Here is a 16,862-nt window from a genome sequence, read left to right on the forward strand (position 1 = left end):
CGGAGTCTCGCTGTGTCGCCCGGGCTGGAGTGCAGTAGCCAGATCTCAGCTCACTGCAAGCTCCGCTTCCCGGATTTACGCCATTCTCCTGCTTCAGCCTCCCGAGTAGCTGGGACTACAGGCGCCCGCCACCTCGCCCGGCTAGTTTTTGTATTTTTAGTAGAGACGAGGTTTCACCGTGTTAGCCAGGATGGTCTCGATCTCCTGACCTCGTGATCCGCCCGTCTTGGCCTCCCAAAGTGCTGGGATTACAGGCTTGAGCCACCGCGCCCGGCCCAATTTTTGTATTTTTATTGGAGTACAGGGTTTCACCATGTTGGCCAGGCTGGTCTTGAATTCCTGACCTCAAATGATCTGCCCACCTTGGCCTCCCTAAGTGCTAGGATTACAGGCATGAGCCAATGTGCCCGGCTGAGTTCTATGAGTTTTAACATGTACAGATTTGTGTAACTACCCCACAATTATTCTACCCTGCTCAAAAAGTTTCTTTGTGGGCCAGGCAGAGTGGCTCACACCTATAAACCCAGCACTTTGGGAGGCCGAGGCAGGTGGATCATTTGAGGTCAGGAGTTTGAGACCAGACTGGCCAACGTGGTGAAACCCCATCTTGTCAAAAAAATACAAAAATTATCCAGGTGTGGTGGCATGCGCCTGTAATCTCAGCTACTCTGGAGGCTGAGGCAGGAGACTTGCTTGAACCTGGGAGGTGGAGGTTGCACTGAACTACTGCACTCTAGCCTGGGTGACAGAGCAAGACTCTTTAAAACAACAACAAAAAAGTTGCTTTGTGTTACACTGTCTCCCCACCTCTACCTCCTAACACTGATCTCTTCCCCATCTTCATAGTTTTCTCTCTTTAGAAAAAAAGAGACGGGTCTCACTGTGTTGCCCAGGCTGGTCTCCGATAGTGTTCTCTCTGGGATGGTGTCATTTATGTGGAAGTATAGAATAGACCATCTCTAATTAATTAATTAATTAATTAATTATTTTAACAGATGTGGTCTTGCCGTGTTGCCCAGGCTGTCTCAAACTCCTGGGCTCAAGTGATCCACCCACCTTGGCCTCCCAAAGTGCTAGGACCTAGATCATCTTTTGAAGCTGACTTCTTTCCCTGAATATAATGCCTTGGAGGTTCATACAATTTGTTGTGGATAGTGTAGATACTTGGTTCCTTTTAATAGCTGAGTGGAATCCCTTTGTATGGAGGTACTGCAATTTATTTATCCAGTGTCCCATTGAAGGACATTTGGTTTGTTCTACTTTGGAGGTATTAAAAAAAAAAAGCTACTGTGAACATTTGTGTTTTAGTCTTTGTATGAACATAGACTTTCCTTTCCCTTGAGTAAATTCCCAGGAGTGGGACTGCTGGATTACATGGTAAGGGTATGTTTAACTTTCTGAAGAACTTTGAAATTATTTTCCAGAGTATTTGTGTCATTTTACATTTACACCAGCAATGTATAAAAGTTTCAGATGCATGACATCCTTGATAGCACTTCCTGTTATCAAGGTATTATCAGTATTTTTTATTTTACCCATTTGGATGGTTGTGTAGTGGTACCTCATTATATTATTAACCTGCATTTCTCTAGTGGCTAACGAGGTTGAACATATTTTCATATGCTTATTTGCCATTTGTATATCTTTTTTGATGAAGCATCTGTTCAAGTTTTAAATAACCACTTTTAAATGGGATTATTTCTTGGTTGAGTTTTCGTTTTATTTTGTTTTTATGTATTCTGGATGCAAATTATTTGTTGCATATGTGATTTGCAAATATTTTTCCAAGTCTATACCTTATTTTTTCATTTGCTTAATAGTGTCTTTCTCTGAACAAGAATTTTTAATTTTGAAGAAGTACAGTTTATCATTTTTTTAAAGTACAGTGTGGGTGATTTTCAAGAACTCTTTAAAGGTTATGAAGATTTTATGTTTTCTCATAGAAGTTTTATAGTTTTACATTTAGATATATATGATTTATTTTGAATTAATATTTGTGTAAGATCTGTTTTAGGTCAGGTTGCCTTTTATGGATATGGATGTCTAATTATTCCAGCACCTTTGTTGAAAAGACAGTCTTTCTCCATTGAATTGCCATTGCACCTTTACCAAGAATCAATTGGTTATATTTGTGTGAATCGATTCCTCCATGACTTCCTCCTTCCCTGGGGTTCCCCTTTTTACTTTTGCAGCCAGAGAGATGAGACATTAGAATAGGGCAGTGTACTTCTTGTGACTGCTTGCATTTCGGGCCAAGAGGCAGGAAGACAGAGGAAAAAAGCAGCAGATATTTGCTCCTACATCTTGGGATCATAGGTCCTCAGATCAGAGAGGAAGGTTCCTTTCCCTCAGAGTTTACGTGACTGTTATCCCTGCTGCCCACCACCACCTTGGAATTGCCTTGGATTGGGAAGCAAGAAAATGAAAAAAAAAGAAAAGAAAGAAAAATGGAGTGTTGCTCCCATTCTCTCCAGGTTTAGGAATCCCCTTTTCTGCTCCTCTGGCTAAAACTCAGTTTGTTGCCTCTGTCCACATCCTAGTATTTCATGTCCAGCTGCCTTGAGTCCAGGCTGGTGATATCTTAGGAAAAGAATGGGAAGCTCATTGCCAGTTTGGTAGTACCTTGAGGATTCATTCTTCTTCCCTAATCAGCCTGCTATCGTTTACTTTTCAGACCCCTCAAATAGCTGCTTATAATCTTTCCAGGTATTATAACTGCATTCAGTGGAGAAATGAGATGGAGTATCCTTACTTCATCCTACCCAGGACCAGTACCCCTCTTTTTCTATGTATGTATGTATTCGTTCGTTCATCATTCATTCATTCATTCATTCATTCATTTCTAGAGACAGGGTCTTGCTCTGTCACCCAGGCTGGAGTGTAGTGGCACAATTATAGCTAACTGGAGCCTCGACCTTCTGGGTTCAAGAGATCCTCTCGCCTCAGCCTCCTCAGTAGCTGGGACTACAGGCATGTGCCACGATGCAGGGCCAATTTTTTTTTTATTTTAAATAGAGACAAGGTCTCACTATATTGCCCTGGCTGCTCTTGAACTCTTGAGCTCATGCATTCCTCCTGCCTGGGCCTCCCAAAGTTAGGAGATTACAGACATGAACCAACACACCTGTCTAAACCCCTGTTTTGCTTTGTTTTGTTTTAAGACAGGTCTGCCTCTGTCACCCAGGCTGGAGTGCAGTGTTGTGACCATGGCTTACTGCAGCCTTGACCTCCCAGACTAAAGGTATCTTCTTGTCTCAGCCTCCCTAGTAGCTGGGACCACAGGCAGATGCTACCATGCTGGACTAATTTTTTTTAAATTTATTTTTATTTTTAGTGGAGACAAGTCCTCACTATGTTGTCCAGGATGATCTTGAACTCCTGGGCTCAAGGGATCCTCCAGCCTCAGCTTCCCAAAATGCTGGGATTACAGGCATGAGCCATTACATGCAGTCCTCCTCTTTTTAAATACAAAGTTTAGACTAGTGGTTTTCATTTTATTTGTTTGTTTATTTATTTATGTATTTATTTTTGAGATGGAGTCTTGCTCTGTTGCCCAGGCTAGAGTGCAGTTGTGTGATCTTGGCTCACTGCAATGTCCACCTCCCAGGTTGAAGCGATTCTCCTGCCTCAGCCTCCCAAGTAGCTGGGATTACAGGCGTTTGCCACCATGCCCAGCTAATTGTTTTGTATTTTTAATAGAGATGGGTTTTTGCCATGTTGGCCAGGCCGGTCTTGAACTCCTGAGTCACCTCAGGTGATCTGCCTACCTTGGCCTCCCAAAGTGTTGGGATTATAGGCGTGAGCAACCGTGCCTGGCCAGACTAGTGTTTTTCACAAATTACACACATCTTAAAATAATAGTCATTTTGTTTCTCTTAGACTTAAAAAAAAAAAAAAAGTCGGCTGTATACGGTGGCTCACGCCTATAATCCCAGCATTTTGGGAGTTCTAGTCGGGTGGATCACCTGAGGTCGGGAGTTCGAAACCAGCCTGGCCAACATGGTGAGACCCCGTCTCTACTAAAAATACAGAAATTTGCTGGGCTTGATGGCGCCCTGTAATCCCAGCTACTCGGGATGCTGAGGCAGCAGAATCACTTGAACCTGGGAGGCGGAAGTTGTAGTGAGCTGAGATTGCACCGCTGCATTCCAGTCTGGGTGACAGAGGAAGACTCCGTTTCAAAAAAATAAATAAATAAATAAAAACAAACAAAAAAACAAAGGTCATATTATCTTGGCTGAATTAACATATATTGTGTAAAATACAAGAACAAAGTAACCTTTCAGTTCTGTGGAAATTCTATGCTAGGATCACAGTGGACTCTTCTTGCTTTTCCTCTCTACTAAAAAAATTAACAATTTGAAGTGAGCATTTTAATACCATATGTAAATTTACATTTAGTGCTATTTGTTTTTAGGTGCAGAAATGCACCCAGGACACCTGTAGTCATTCACTGTCCTGTTTACGTTGTGGTTCTCATCTTTTGTTACATTAAAAAATGTCTGATTTTAAGTCTTTTATATCCAATTATTGAGTTGCCTCTGAGATGTGAGTTGATATGTTTTCATTCTGAACCCCTTGCATAAGTTAAGGCAAATTAGAGAACGTAGGGAAGTCCAGGCTGGGAGTGGTGACTCATGCCTGTAACCCTAGCACTTTGGGAACCTGAGGTGGGTAGATGGTTTGAGCTCATGAGTTCAAGACCAGCCTGGGCAACATGGCAAAACCCTACCTCTACAAAAAATATAAAAATCAGCCGGACATAGTAGTGCATGTCTGTGATCCCAGCTACTTGGGAGGCTGAGGTGGGAGGATGGCTTCAGCCTGGGAGGCAAAGGTTGCAGTGAGCTGAGATGGCTTCATTGCATACCAGTTGCACTCTAGCCTGGGTGGTAGCCAGACCTTGTGTTAACAACAACAACAACAACAAAAAGCCATAGAGATGTCCAAAAAAAAAAGAGAGGCTAATGATTAACATATTCATTCTCTACTGACTTTTTAAAAACATGGACTAAATATAATTATCCAGACAGCTGGTGAAAAACAAATATAGTTCAGTGGATTCCTAGCGAAAACAACTACATGGTCTAAAAATTAGCTAATTTATTTTAAGTCATTATTTATCAGTAGAAAACCATTAAAAATTTGTGGGGGGTGGGAATTAACTGTAGGTGATCATAAATCTCTTGAAGTCTACCTCAGGAGGCCATGTTAATGGAGTCATAGCAGGATATAGGAGTAGACAATTAAGAAGGCGAAGTTGAAGGTAATTAAGAATAACTCATGTGGCATTTTAATTATAGAAAACGATAATAAAATATAAAGATGGAAGATAGTTGGATAATCCTGTGACATCCCTTTATAGATATGTTATAATGGTAACTGATTGGTATTTTTATGCTTTTAGTATTTATTTGCCACCAAATGGTAAGTAGCACAGGGCTGAACGCTGCCCTCCTAAGTGTTTGCCTTGTTTTTGTTACTTAAGACTAATGAGACCATTGGGACCCTTTATGGAGCTCTGTGCCAGGCCCTGTGCTGAGCAGCTCACATGGCTTATGCCATGTCATCCTCAGGAGAACCCTGAGAAGCTGGTCCTGATGGGCGGGAGAGGAAACAGGCACAGAGAGTAGGTAAGTACTAAGGATTCGAATCTACAGGGTCTGGCTTTACAGCCTTTGCTCCTCTGCTTTTAGCTATAAGATCCTCTAGTTAAATGGGGTGAAAGACTGAGAGGGAAGGGATTGGGAAGACCAAATGAAATAGTGAAGGATATTTTGACCAGAGGTGTAGAAGCTTCAAAATCAAGTGCTGGGTTTAGCAGTTACCCAGTTTCGACCAAGGAAAGAATGGGAACAGTCTCAGTTCAAGGATTCATTATGCTACCAGAACATTTCTTCTGCCAATTTTCCCAAGTCAATGTGGTGTAAGTAGCCACTTTTTGTTGCCACTCTTTCCCTGAGTACATCTCTGTCAGTAAAAGTGTGTGGAAATGCGCCTCATTAAACCTGTGCCAGGGGACCAAATCTAAAGAAAGACTTAGACAGGATTAGGTTCAAGGAGAGAAGAATTTAGTACTTTTTTCATAGGGATGAATTAAGGCTCTGATGTATTTAACCTCTTAAGCTTTCTGAATGATCTTATGGAGATGAGTCCTTGTTTGGGTTCAAATAATTGACCCCTCTCCATCTTGTCTCCCTCTCACCCAAATTGAAGTGCTTTTAACCAGTTGGTAGATTTTATACTTCTGGAAGAGAATAGGACCTGTAAGGAATTGAGGAGTGGTGTTAACATCCTGTCCAGATGGATATTTGTGCCTGGATGTTCATGTTTATACACATTTTTGTGTGTATGTGAATGCACAGGCAGCAGCCAACTCATAGTCAGACAACTTGTGTGGTATTCTTCCTTTTTACGAACAATTTTGGCTGACAGCTAAGTGCAGAGATGATCCTTTATGATATCCAGAGATTTGTTTTACTCTCTCTTTTTGATAAGTGACTTCATACTTGCAGGCCAGACATTCAAGTCTTTGGGGGGAGAAAAATCTTAAAGGTGGTCAGAATTTGAGGGCTATTAGAATTTTATTCTTTACCTAAATATAAATATTTGTTTTAGATGGTAGTTTACCCACACCATGCAGAAAACTTATAGATGTTTGGGGTACAGTTTTTCTTTTGGTAATAACAGATGATTATAATTAGAGGCATTTGAGCGTGAAACTGGTAGTGGGAAACATACTCTGTGGTATTTTAGGGTGAAGTTGCACATTGCTGTTCGTGCACACATTGCTCTTCGTGTGCACATTGCTCTTCATGAAAATGTCTCCTAATTAATCTTTTATGTACAGTGTTGCTTACAACATTGTATCATGCATCATGAGACTTCAAAACCAGACCACTTGATTCTATTCTTCTGGAGCCATTGATAATTGTTGGGAGATTACATTTGTATAAAACTTCTGCAGAAATCAAGGGAGGCCTAGCTTTATTGTAATTTTAACAGTTTGGGCAAATTTAAAATGTGAGTTACGTTTCTGTAGCCTTATTCTTACCTAGACTACTGGTTTACCATCCCATCCCACTCCTGCACCCATTTCATTTTCTGCATTGCCACCAGAGTTTCTGTACAGAAAGCATGTCTAACCATGTCACTCTCCTGCTTAAAACATTTCCGAGGCTCCTCACAGCTCACTGGAGAAAGTTCAGGAGTCTTCATGTGGCCTTCAAGCGCTGTGATGGGAACCTTGCTCAACCATATTATCTATCACCTCCTGTTTGGAACGAGGCCCTTCTGATACACTGTGCTCTCTGTTACCTGTAAGATTTTACTCCTTCCCTCTGACATCGCTAGGCTGGGCTGCATGCCCCACCTGTGCACTCTGTAGCACCCTGTGTTCGCCTCTTTGGTTGCTCATGTCTGTACTATGTTTGTCTGTTCATATGAGGAAGCTGTGGATTCCTCAAAAGCAGGGGGCTGTGTCGTTATTTGTGTTCCTCTAGCCTGGTGCAGAAATGGACACATACAATAGACACTAGCCTCCGTATGTCTTAATGCAGCCTTGAATGAATGGTGGAGTTGCCCTTTGAGCTCGTGAGTTCCCATCACTACAGGTGTTTCAGGCAGCAGCTGAGAGGACACTGTTGCTTAGAAGTCACTCTGCCTCTCTTTTTGTTATTTTGTTTGATGCTTTTAGTTGGACAGCTTTTTTTTTTTTTTTAACTTTTTCATCTTTTTTTTTCCTTTCTTAACTTTCTCATCTTTTATCTTTGATAAATAAAATAGCTACTTAAATATTTAAAACCCTTTTGGTAATTAGCATCATATTAACAATTATAAAATGCCCATTATGTGTCAAACATTTTGCTAGGTTCTTTATATGTATTAACACTAATGTTTCCAACAATGTTGGAAGGGGAATGATTTCATAGTGTATCAGAAGGGCCAAGCATTATTTTCATTTTATGATTTTTTAGTAACTGGGACCCGAGAGAGGGAAATTAATCTGCAAGGTTTTACCTGCAGTTGGTGATTATTAGAATCAGGTTTGAAGTCTAGGTTTGAATCTGGACATGATACTCATTTTGCTATCCCAGAAAACTGATGTTTGTGTAACAACTTACCATATAGTAGGAATTCAACAGTTGTCAGGTAGCAGAGACTTGACAGTAGGCTTATTGTTAGTTTGGCAACCAATATTTGAAATAGAGAGGAATAATCATTTTTTTAAAAAAGTGAACAGACTGAAAATGGAAATGGAATATCTTTGCTTAATGCCTCCATTTGGATTTTGTTTCTAGCTTTAAACAAAACCTATACTTAAGAGTTAAGTTAGAGTAGAGAACATGATCCTGACTCTTCTGCAGTCAGTAGACTTCTGACTTTGCACAAAGACAGGAGTTCCCCTTCCCTTGCTTCATCCCAGCCCTATGGAATTACTCTGTTTAGATGAGTGTAATTCATTGCCCATAATCCTTTAGCTATTTTGGAGGGTGGGGGTAGAGAAAGAGGTACAATAACGTTTCCACAAAAACCAAATAAAATAATGTGTCTCACTTATCAGGTGAGTTGCCATAAAGCAGTTCTACCTTTTAGAAATAAAATGACAGAATATCAGTAGAAGAAGAATACTATTACAGTTAAGTCCATGAAATCCTGTGATGATGGGCAGTGGCAACCAGATATTCATTTAGAGAAGGGGTCCCCAACCCCTGAACCACGGACTGGTACCTGTCTGTGGCCTGTTAGGAACTGGGCTGCACAGCAGGAGGTGAGCAGTGAGCAGGCGAGTGAAGCTTCATCTGTATTTACAGCTTCTCCCATTGCCCATTACCACCTGAGCTCCGCCTCTTGTCAGATCAGTGGTGGCATTAGATTCTTATAGGAGTGCAAACTCTATTGCGAACTGTGCATGTGAGGGATCTAGGTTGTGTGCTCCTTAGGAGAATCCAATGCCTGATGATCTGTCACTGTCTCCCATCACCCCTAGATGGGACATTCTAGTTGCAGGAAAACCTGCTTAGGGCTCCCACTGACTCTACATTATGGTGAGTTGTATAACGATTTTATTATGTATTATAATGTAATAATAATAAAAATAAAGTGCATGATAAATGTAATGCACTTGAATCATCCTGAAACCGTTCCCTACTGCCCCCAGAGTGTGGAAAATTGTCCTCCACGAAACCAGTCTCTGGTGCCAAAAAGATTGGGGACCACTGGTTTAGGGCGTAGACCCCCAAACTGATTCTTATCTGACAGTTCAGCTGGCTTGTAAAACACAAGGAAGCTTTTGTAAATTGCTTGCATTTGTTGTTGTTGATGTTTAACTTCATTTTCCCCCCACATTGCCCATACACCCTCTCTCCAGAGATCTTTCTGTTGGCCCTACTCACTCTCCTTAAGTCAGCACCCAGAGTAGATCAGATGTTTCAAGAACTGGATGTCTTTCCTGCCCAAAGAAAACATTGGAAAACATTTATTTTGATTTAAAAAGATGTTTCATAATCATACGGATGTGCGATTTAGACAGAAAAGATAGTGAATCATGAAATATTTTAATACCCTAAATGTATTTGCAACAGTTTTTTTGCCAAATCTTACCATGTGTACTTTAAATATTCTCCAGCATCTGCAATGAAATTTCTGTTTGACTAGTAGGAACAGGTATCTGACTATACAGGGTTTGATTTTCTGTTGGGAAACCACTTCGGGTGGTGGTTCTGTCAAGTCATCAGGAAGGGACCCAGGATCCTGGCTTTCAGCCTTTTTAGTGTAAAGCCTTTGTCCCCAAATCCACAGGAGCTGCAGCCTAGTTGTCTGCAAGAAGAGGGGAAAGGAAAACAGGCAAATGAGACTTTCTGGAATCTCTACCCATTGACTTCTAGTTGAAACTCCTTGGCCACTGCTGTCTTCAAGGGAGGCTCAAGTGTGGTGTTTAAATGGGCACTTTGCCAGCCCAAATAAAATCAGGGGAGGGGAGTGGAAATTGAGTTTGAAAAAGTTGACTTTCTGCCATCAAATACAACTTGTATTTTTTAAGTCGTGAATCTGCCTCACCATCTTGCCAAAATTAAGAGCGAAGGGTGTTATTTAAGAGTATTTTAAAGAAATATTTCAGCTTTGGACAAATTATTTCCCAGGTCATTTCTATGCTTTCGTAAAATTCTTAATGCGCTGTTATTACTCTCCAATAAGTAATCTTTTAAATCTATAAATATTATTTGGGGTTTAAAAATAGAACAAGATTGATATTACATGCTACAAATTAATAAATTTGTGCATATTAAGAACTGCTTTGGGTAGCTACACTCTCATCCAGTACCAAATTCTGCCATGAGCTTCTGATGGCATAGTGGTCTTTCTTCCCTCTGGATTTTTCTGCCTGGTAAGTTCTCTACATGAAAAGTTCTGCTTACTCCCCTTCAACCTGGAAACTTCTGTTGATCCTTCAGGTTTCACGTCTTCTGCTCAACCTTCTTTTCACGTACATGCTATTTTCCCTCCCCTCCTCATCACCTTCTGACTGGTTTAGTGGCTCAGGTGCTCCTGGCTGGTTTAGTGGCTTAGGTGTTCCTACTGAATGTTCCCTGGTCTCTGCCTACCGCATCACAGAGAGGAAGTTCAGCAGTGGTGATATGGAGAAAATGAAATAGTTCCTGTAACTACTCCAAACAGTGCCTGACTTCTCACAGGAAGCGTGCATTCTGTATATCCATAATTTTTTCACATTGCATTGCAGTAACTTCTCTGCTTTTCTCAGTGATAAATTCTTGGAGGGCAGTTGCTATGGTGTGTTAGAGCTATTCCTGGCATCCATGCATGGTGTGTAGGGCATGGTAGGTACCCATTAAATATGTAATGAATGAGTGTGCATGGGTGAGCAGGAAGAGGAGAAAGGAAGACTACCCAGAGCTCTCCAGTGTCTACTTTCACTCTGCTCGGCCACTGGGGACATGAGGAGGTTAGATCTGTGGATCCCAGAGGTAAAGAATGAGGTGAGGAACAGCAGTTTTCCACCATGCTTTGTTATACTGAATGAGCTGGACTTCATGCGGATACCAGGGCATAATTGAGAACTGTAACTATCTGTCATTGGAAGACCCAGTGTAGGAGATTTGTATTCATTTGCTCAAGTTGTTCATTTAACACTTGAATATCTGCTATGTGCTGGGTTCTAGAGCTGCAAAAGAGAACAAGAGTAGTCTTTACCTTTAGGATTTTCTGGGGAAGTTGGGGGGAGCGGGGAGACAGATGCATACACATACACCCCATCCTCAGTGTGTTAGGGCCATAACAAAATCAAGGCTTTTGATGCAGATGCTATGCTTTCACTTCTCATGGTCGACACTTTTTGAATCTTAAAGTCTGATGGTTCAGATATCTAGAAGAGGAGACGTCTGGCTTTGCTCTGCCCTCTGACACACTGTTTGGTTTATCTTTAGGCGTGGTGGAGGGGGCCAGAACTGCAGGCTAATGAGAGAAGGCAGACCTTGTTAGTGACATACACAAATGGGTACATCTGCTATTTTCACTTTCATTACTGATTATTAATAGTTTATTAAATGGAGTTTACTGAATTACTGTTATTTTGGCTTAAATATATGTATAATTTATGTAGTTCTATATTTATAGATGTGTTTTCAGAGGTGTATTTGTTTTAGCATTTCACTCTGTCCTGGAAGTGATTTTTCAAATGTGGATATTAAAATTGATAGTACATAATTTCCCAAGTAGTACAGTAGACTAGTGCCAACCTTATACCACTGTTGTAGTACCCTTGAAAAATAATTTTTAAAAAGCTGTAAAAGTTCCCAGTGCTTTGAGGCTTCTTCAAAATTGAGAATGATGAAAATTTTCAAAATTATCAGTTGGTGCCATAATCATCTGTAAGAGATGTTATAATAGAAGATTCATGGTTTTCCTTTATTTTCCTGTTTCTGAACACAAAATTCAAAAGAAAACTTTCTTCATTGTCATTGAGACTCTTTTGGTCAGTGTGGGCTGTGAACTTGTACTTTGTGAAGAGAGGAGTACTGTGAAGAAGCTTGAAAATCCTGTAGGTTTTTGTTGGCATCTTCTTCTGGATGGTATTCATGTACTCTGCACGCCATTGAAAATATGCTCTGTTTTTCATAAAACATGCTCATTCTTTTATACTGAGCACTCGGAAATTGGTTTCCCCAGACCATTTTAGTGGAGAATGGCCTGCTTTTATCAGTTATGTGAAGAAGTGAATTCCAGGCTCCTCAGCTGCAGGATGGCTCCTTGTTCACAGCGGCTGCTCTTGCCTCTGTGGAAGACGCCTGCTGCTAAGAGAAGCTTTGTGTGTTGTGTATAAAATGAACTTTGTTTGCACCATTCCGCAAGCAAATTAAACTGCTTAGGAGTCCAGCCAGACATTCCTTCCCAGTTGATCATTTAAATGGAGGTCAAATTTAGAACCCAACTTATATTCGTTTAAAAATAGACATTGCCTTTAGAAAGCTGACCTTTGGTATATTTGGGGCCTAGGGATCTGATAGGCTGTCTCTCATGATGTACATCACTCTGTTTTAGACTCTGAAAGGCAGTATGCCTTTGAAGCTAGATGAAGTCAGTGTGCTTGTAACGTGGGACCCAGTCTGTGTACTTCTTCAGCGTGCTTCTTCAATCTGCTTCTTCAGTCCACGCTCATTACTTCCAGGAAATTCATGAGAAGATGAGAGATGATTCATTATAGAATTGAGTCTAGTTTCTCTACACTAATTTTATTGGATATTTTCCAGTTTGACTAGGAAAGGTTAGAGAACATGGAAAGAAAAGTTAACAGGTTAATTTTAAGGTAATAATACATCGTACTGATATATTCTTCATGTGATTTAGGTGAGTCAGGATTTTTTCCTCTGGAGAAGTGTGTAAATCAGGGATGTGCACTTTTGGCTTCCCTGGGCCACACTGGAAGAATAAGAATTGTCTCAGGCCACACATAAAGTGCACTAACACTAATGACAGCTGATTAGCTTTAAAAAAAAAAAAGAAGAAGAAAAAGAAAAACAGAAAAATCGCCAAAAAATCTCATAACGTTTTAAGAAGTGTATGAATTTGTGTTGGGCCACATTCAAAGCTGTCTTGGGCTGCATATGGCCCATGGGCTGTGGGTTGGACAGGCTTGTAAATGTTGTTAAACCTACAGACGAGAAAGGTAAGACTAGTGGCAGCTCTCATGGGGCTGGAAGTCAGTTTATCACATGTTGCAACTTAACATTATTCATTTATGCAAGCAAATAATCAGTTATCAAAACATGAAGGGATTCTTTCAAGCCTAATTTATCACACACAAGTCTAAGGTTTACATAGAGTGTGTTAAACAGATACGTTAATAGGGTAAGATTGGAGTAGAGAAGATTATTGCTGACTTTTTAATTATCAGAGAAGTGAACATATATTGAGCTTGCATAGATATAAATTATTGCCTAAAATTTCCACTAAAATTGAAACAAAGTGGTAATAAGTTATTTTGATTTCATTAAAAAAAACCTTGAAGGACAATTTTTTTTCTTCATGATTTAACAATGTTACTTAGGCATTTATTTTGATGTAGGAAAATATGTATTTATTTCTGGACACCACTTTTCTTGTAGTCTTAATAATTATTATCTTAACCAACACCTTTGTATAATAGTTTCCTTGAGGCTGATACCTTTTAATGGTGTCAGTGCTTAACATTATGTCTTTTCAGCAACACAAAATTATATATTATTTTGTGACTAACTGTGTCTATAATGTTATTTTTTTACATCAAAATAAGTATTTTTAAAAAAGAAAATGTGGGTTTTTTAACTTGTATTTTATTTATAAGAGGATATATTGTCCATGTTATTATAATAATTGAAGTGTTTCCAACAGAGGACCTCTGTGAATATTTTTGCATTGCCCACACAGGTAATGTGTGAACATCTCCAAGATTACTGTGCCATTAACTAGCTCCCACAAAGTGTCATACAGCGACATTATTTGAAACACTTGTGGAAACATTTTGAAGCATTTATCATTTTTTCTTTGTTGTACACCTATTTGAACAAAAGCAAAATAATTGCTTGCAATAGTTACTTTTCATAGTAACATAAATGCTGAATCTATAAAAAGTAGAATTTCTTTATAAAGATGACCTTAGGTATTAGCTGCCTAATATTGAACATACATCGTAGAGAACATTTTCAAAGGTAGCGGTTTAATAGGAATGAACATGCTTGTTCCTGATACTGGGAAGTTTGCTTATGTAACTTAGTAGCAATGATATTTATCATATCCTAATTTTTTATAGTGCTCTGTATATCACTGAGTGTTTAAGTAGTTACCCTTTTTAATCCTCAGAGTCCTCCCTTCAAACAGGACATCGATATTTAAAAACAAAAATAAATTAAATCCACCTATTAATATATGTCTAACTTATTGGAAAGGAAATGTCAACTACTAATTGATTTTCAGTGGTCTCTTAATTTCAATTTCGTTTTTCCTTCATTATAGCAGAATACTCAAGCAAACTAAATGTGACTCTTGGAAACTCTGAGCTGTCTTTGGGCACAGTTCTCTGAAGTTTAAATTCCAGTTGTTCCTTTTGGTGATCATCATTCATTCTTCTTTTTCCCCTTGAGTCCCTTCTATGTGTCAGGCCTAGGCTCTGGGGATACTGTATTTCTCCAAACTGACACTGTACTTATCTTCATGGAACTTAATGGCTTAGTGGAAGAGACATGAAACAAATATGGACATATGAACCGTAATAAGTGCTCTAGAAGCAATATAAGCGAGAGTATTAGGGAGCAACCTGATTGTTGTTTTGAGACAGTCTCACTCTGTCGCCCAGACTGGAGTATAGTGGGGCGGGCAATCACGGCTCACTGCAGCCTTGACCTCCTGAGCTCAAGCAATCCTCCCACCTCAGCCCCTCAAGTAGCTGGGACAACAGGCATATGCCACCACACCTGGGTAATTTTTGTGTTTTTTGTAGAGATGGGGTTTCGCCATGTTGCCCAGTTACTTTTTTTGCCTAAAATTTCCACTAAAATGGAAACTCCTGGGCTCAAGTGCTCAGCCTGCCTTGGCTTCTCAAAGTGCTGAGATTACAGGCGTGAGCCACCGTTTCAGGCCTGATGTTTTATTTCAAACACACACGCACACACACACACACACCCCACACACACACTTCTCCCCTCCATGAAGAGTTGGCATTTGTAGGCTATATTTTCAGTAAATTGTAAATGAAGAGAATTATGAGAATTTACCTGATAATCCTCCTTTATTATACTTCAGGTTGTGTGTGTGGGAAAAATGCTCTCCTGTTTCTGCTAATCCAAGTCTGTCAGCACCATCTCCCCTCTGTCACCTAATGATCTGACTGTATTTGAACCTGTGTAATGGCGAGGCACCATGGCAGCCAGCATTGGCCGAGATACCCGTCCCTGACAACAAAGTCTTTGTTTGGCTACATTGGGAAATATTGGCTACTACCAGGGCTGAGTGCAAAGAGGGTGGTATAGTAACTCATTTTTTCGTGCTAGCAGCCTGATGGCACAGTTACAGCAAGGATTTGGCAGCAAGGAGCAAGTGTGGATTGCTTGAAGTTTCAAGGGGAGATGAGGCAGGAGAGAATTTAGAACTGTGGTGTTGGTTTTATTAGTTTAGAAGTTTTAATCTTCAATATAGCCATGTTTTTTCCCAGCAGCATAAAGGGTCAACTTGATGCCCTATTAAAAAAGAGCCAGAAGTGGGGTTTACAGGTGACAATTTTAGCGTGTTCCTTTTCTTTAAGAAAAATCTTTGACTCTGAAAGAACTTGACAGAGCTATTTAGTAGTGTGGACATCTGTTGAGGCAGATAGCAGTTTTCTTGGATATAGATCATGTTAATATAAACTCTGGATATAAACAACCTCTGCTGTCTGGTTCAGACTTGAAGACTGTATGATAGGATCAGGCCTGTGCATTAGCTCTTTACTGGTCAAAACGTTCGTGAGTGAAAGCCACTCTTATTTTTCAGAGACAGGATCTCACTCTGTCTCCCAGGGCACAGTTGTGGTTCACTGCAGCCTCAATCTCCCAGGCTCAAGCGATCCATCTCAGCTTCCCAAGTAGCTGGGACCATGGGCATGTGCTACCCTGCCTGGCTAGATTTTTTTTTTTTTTTAATGTAGGGATGGGGTCCACTCTATTGCCCAGGCTGGTATCAAACTCCTGGGCTCAAGCAATTCTGCCACCTTGGCCTCCCAGAGTGCTGGGATTACAGGCGTGAGCCACTGTACCCAACCAGTAAATGGCATTTTCATATATTTACCTTCTTTTTTGTTGTCCTGGAAGGCAGAATCTGGGATCTCTTTTACTTCTGTAACTGTTCTCCAAATTCCAACTCAATTTATGTCAAAAGAGTACGTCTGTGGTGGCTGCCCCTTTATCCCTCCCCTGAAACATAGGTATTTTTTGTTTTAGAGACAGGGTCTTGCTCTGTCACCCAGGCTGGAGTGCAGTGGCGTGACTGTAGCTCTGTAGCTTACTACAGCCTTGAACTCCTGGGCCCAAGCAATTTTCCTGCCTCAGCCTCCTGAGTAGCTAGCACTACAGGTGCCCAACCCTCCACGCCTCCAATTGTTTTATTTTTTGTAGTGACGGGATTTTGCCATGTTACCCAGGCTGGTCTTGAATCCTGGGCTCAAGCGGTTTTCCCCACTCACCCTCCCAAAGTGCTGGGATTACAGGTGTGAGCTCCCGTACCTGGTGAAAATAGTTATTGAAGAACTACTAGGGCAGGTGGGAGGTCTTGTTCTACTGCTATGTTTGTGAACAATACAAATTCAATTATTTTTGTGTATGTGACTTACAGGGACT

The 16,862-nt window shown here is 40.5% G+C and overlaps 1 protein-coding gene across 9 annotated transcripts in view; it reads left to right on the top strand.

The window, feature by feature from the left end:
- SIPA1L1 (signal induced proliferation associated 1 like 1) overlaps window positions 1-16,862 on the top strand; it is a 420,357-nt gene that overhangs the window by 155,876 nt on the left and 247,619 nt on the right. For 2 of the 9 annotated variants that reach the window (XM_017882772.1, XM_017882773.1), the window contains one exon: window positions 5,489-5,633. The exons of the other annotated variants lie outside the window; for them this stretch is intronic. The gene's annotated coding sequence lies outside the window, so the exon portion shown is untranslated. The remainder of the gene's footprint in view (window positions 1-5,488; window positions 5,634-16,862) is intronic. 9 annotated transcript variants of the gene reach the window in all.

Source organism: Rhinopithecus bieti, unplaced genomic scaffold (assembly GCF_001698545.2).
Source record: "Rhinopithecus bieti isolate Rb0 unplaced genomic scaffold, ASM169854v2 scaffold_13259, whole genome shotgun sequence".
NCBI classification, from domain to species: domain Eukaryota; kingdom Metazoa; phylum Chordata; class Mammalia; order Primates; family Cercopithecidae; genus Rhinopithecus; species Rhinopithecus bieti.